The following is a 4,382-nucleotide window of genomic DNA, read 5'->3' as shown; positions in this document are numbered from 1 at the left end:
CCCTCTGGCGCTTACCATGTTTCTACCCTTCCTTTCACAACGGTCCTGGAGCCTCGGGTGCCAGGGTTGCATTGCAGACATATCTGTTGCCCCTGCCCACTCTGCTCTGGAATATAACCTTCCAGAGTTTTAGTTTCCTGTCCTTAATTGCAGCCTTCCAAAAAATATTAAATAGAGAAATTCTAGAAAAAAAATGCCTAAATGTTTAATTACAATCCAATAACAGCTTGATGAAGTCTTGTCCTGCTCTTTCATGCCCAGGCAAGAATTCCCTTTGTCCAGTGTATCCACCTTCCCTTTGTCACCATGTAGCCATCTCAGTGATCTGATCTGTTGTCATGGTATCACAATGACTGTGTTCTACTAAGATTTACATAGTAACCTAACACTCCATCATGGCGCCTACCTCATCCACTTCACTCTGCCTCCTCATGGAGGCGCTGTCCTGTCCCATATTAGCAAATGGAGATAGGTGAATCAGATGCAGGGATGGTACAGTCATGTCACTTTTATGACAGCATAGAGCATTGTTCCTACTTCGTTGTTAGTCTCTCTCTGTGCCTAATTTAAATGCTGCACCAGTGCAGCCTCAATGCCGAGACTGGCAGGGGGTGCCAGGATTGAGACACGGAGGCCTCTTTTCAGGTGAAAGAATAGCAACCTTGCTCATGTTCTCCCTCCTTCTGCTCCTCATTGGGATCTTGGGAGCTCAGGCTGGTGCTCCAGTGTGGGTCTCTGTCTCTATCTCCATCCATCGCCAGATGAAGGTTCTATGGTGATATGCAAGATATTCATCAGTATGGCTATAGGCTAGGGTCATTTCAGGTTCCCTATCCTCAGCTGCCCAAGGAACTAACTGGGGACATCGCCTTGGGCACCTGGGAGCCTCTCTAGGTTCAAGTCTCTTGCCAACCCTAAGGTGGCTCCCTTAACTAAGATATGTGCTTCCCTGCTCCCCTATCCAACCTTCCTTTATCCCAATCATCCTGTTTCCCCAAGTTCCCCCATCCTCCCCTTCTCACTTTTCTTTCCCCATCTCCCCTTACCCCCATCCACCCCATCCCCAAGATCCCATTTTTTTTGCCCGGCAATTTTGTCTACTTCCCATAGCCAGGAGGATAACTATATGTTTTTCTTTGGGTTCACCTTCCCACCCACTGAGACAGTGGAGCTGATCTATTGGGAGCTCACCAAGGCCAGCTGGACTGGGACTGAAGAAGCATGGGGTAAAACCGGACTCTCTGAACATGGTGAACAATGAGTGCTGATGAGAAGCCAAGGACAATGGCACGGGGTTTTGATCCTACTTCATGTTCTGGCTTTGTGGGAGCCTAGCCAGTTTGGATGTTCACCTTCCTAGACTGGATGGAGGGGGGAGGACCTTGGACTTTCCATAGGGCAGGGAACCCTGACTGCTCTTTGGACTGGAGAGGGAGGGGGAGAGGGGTAGGGGAGGGGGAGAAAGGCAGGAGGAGGGGGAGGGAAATGGGAGGCTGGGAGGAGGCAGAAACTTTTTTTTCTCAATAAAAAATTTAAAAAAAATAGCAACCTTTATTTTTCTCTGAGCCAAAGCCTTTTATACCTTTACTGCTTCTGTGGAAAACCACTGGCCAGAAAGAACACAAACATCCTTGTCAATTACAGACCACAAGGAAGTTCCACTGTTTGTCAGGGGGAGTGAGGGCAGCTGGATCACAACAGGAAAACATAAAAGAAATGGACTTTTTAAAAGATAGATATCATATACAAAAATTAAATCAAAACCAGGTGAGCAATTTAAATAGACATATAAACTGCAAGAGAAGCTGTCATCAAAAACCTCCCAACTAAAAAAAGCCCAAGGCCTTATGGTTTTAGTGCAGAATTCTACCAGAACCTCTTCTTTCATGACAAGCTAATACCCAACTCCTCATAGTGTTCCACATGATAGAAACAGAAGGAACATCGCCAGACTCTTTTTATGAGTCTATAGTTACCTTGATACCAAAACTACACAGAGACTCAACCAAGAAAGAGAATTACAGACTAATCTCACTCATGAACATGGATGCAAAAATACTCAATAAAATACTGGCAAACCGAATCCAAGAATACATAAAAAAAAATCATCCACCATGATCAAGTTGGTTTCATCCATGGGATGCAGAGCTGGTTCAACATGTGAAAATCTGTCATTGTAATCCATCATATAAATAAACTGAAAGAAAAAAAACCAGATGATCATTTTATTAGATGCTGAAAAATCATTTGACAAAATTCAATCCCCCTTCATGATAGAGGTCTTGGAGAGATCAGGAATAAAAGGAACATATCTAAATATAATAAAAATAATATTATATATATAAATATATATAATAAATATAATAAAAGCTGGCAGCCAATGTCAAATTAAACGGAGAGAAACTCAAGGCAATTCCACTAAAATCAGGAAGAAGACAAGGCTGTCCACTCTCTCCATACCTCTTCAACATAGTTCTTGAAGTTTTGGCTATAGCAATAAGACAACAGAAGGAGATCGAGGGGATTCAGATTGGAAACAAAGAAGTCAAACTTTCATTATTTGCATATTATATGTTAGTATATATAAGTGACTCCAATAACTCTACCAGGAAACTCCTTCAGTGATGTGGCAGGTTACAAGATCAACTAAAAAAAATCAGTAGCCCTCCTATATACAAATGATAAAGAAGCTGAGAGGGAAATCAGAGAAACATCACCTTTCATAATAGCCACAAATAACATAAACTATCTTGGAGTAACACTAACCAAAGAAGTGAAAGACCTATCTGACAAGAACTTGTAATATGATATTTTTGTATGTCATCTGAAACTAGGCAGAGTTATTACAAACAGGGTTTATGTAGCCCTTCTTTACTGATGGGGAATGTGGTCCAAAGTCCCTGCAACTGTGAATATTACAGAACCCAGTGGTAACTGTGTTGTGCTTTCCCATGCATACACACCCACGGCACAGTTTAGGTTAGAGACTAGGCAGAGTAAGAGATTAGCTAATGATAAAATAAGAACACTTTACAGCATGCTGTGGTACACAGACCTGTTTATCATTTCCAGACACTGATGACCTTTGGTCCTGCCCCAGACAAGATCTCCAGTGGAGGAAGATTACTACGCTCAGCTGTAGATTGACATCTGGTGCAATGGGGGAGAGGAGAGGGTGGGGAGAGGAGAGGGTGGGGAGGGGAGGGTTTCTGCATGAGTCACCTCATTTAAATGATTCTTTGCTGTTTTTTCTATTTGTAAAAAATGGAAAAAAATGATAGTCATCTAGGTGTGGAGATGTTTTCCAGTTTGGGAGTGTTCCGTTTGCAAAATCAATAGGAAAATTGGGCTCAAAACAAAACAACAAAACAGAAATATAAACAAGAGCACAAAGCTTAAACTCAAGAGTGTGGATCCTGAATCATCCAGAGAGGGGTTCCCATTTGTTCAACTCGTTTATATTTTGGTAAACATTAAGAAAAACATCTACATGGTTATTATAGGTTTTACTTTCTTCATGTATGAAATAATTTAAAAATGTTAGTTGGAAATTATGTATAGATATAAACACTTTATCATCGCTATGATGTGGACATTCTACTGAGTGAGCCCTTCCTTCCTTCCTTCCTTCCTTCCTTCCTTCCTTCCTTCCTTCCTTCCTTCCTTCCTTCCTTCCTTCCTTCCTTCCTTCCTCACTTCCTTCCTTCTTTCCCTCCCTCCCTCCTTCCCTTCTTCCTGGAGTGAGCCCTTCTCTTAAACAGAATTGAGTTATATGAAGTTCACAATCATCTTTCATTTCTGTTAGAAACAACCCCCTTCCCAGACTGCATCTGCAGCATGAACTGCCATGGGAGCTGACGCAGAAGACACTTCAAGTTCATGTGGAGTAGCCAAATGGTAGGGGAAGTAAGACTCGGAAAACCTGTCATTGTGAGCCGATGCTACCACTGTGGAGTATCTGCCAAATTTATAAAATTTGTCACTGATTTGTCTGGTAGCGTCCTACAGATTTACATAATACATAACAATGTAGCCTTCAGAATTGTACCAAATAGAGAACAATGATTTCTGCTAATAAAAGTCTAATTTAAGAAAGTTCTTTGTATCCAGAAGGTGGTGGCACACACCCTTAATCCCAGCACTTGGGAGGCAGAGGCAGGGGGATCTCTGTGAGTTCAAGGTCTGCATAGTGAGCTCCAGGAGAAACCCTGCTTATCTATCTATCTATCTATCTATCTATCTATCTATCTATCTATCTATCTATCTATCTATCTATCTATCTATCATCTGTCTGTCTCTATCTATCTATCTATCTATCTATCTATCTATCTATCTATCTATCTATCTATCTATCATCTATCTATCTATCTATCTATCTATCT

The sequence above is a fragment of the Microtus ochrogaster genome, assembly GCF_000317375.1.
Source record: "Microtus ochrogaster isolate Prairie Vole_2 chromosome 14 unlocalized genomic scaffold, MicOch1.0 chr14_random_2, whole genome shotgun sequence".
In the NCBI taxonomy this organism is placed as follows: Eukaryota; Metazoa; Chordata; class Mammalia; order Rodentia; family Cricetidae; genus Microtus; species Microtus ochrogaster.
The sequence above is the reverse complement of the archived record's forward strand: the minus strand, read 5'-3'. Positions refer to the sequence as shown.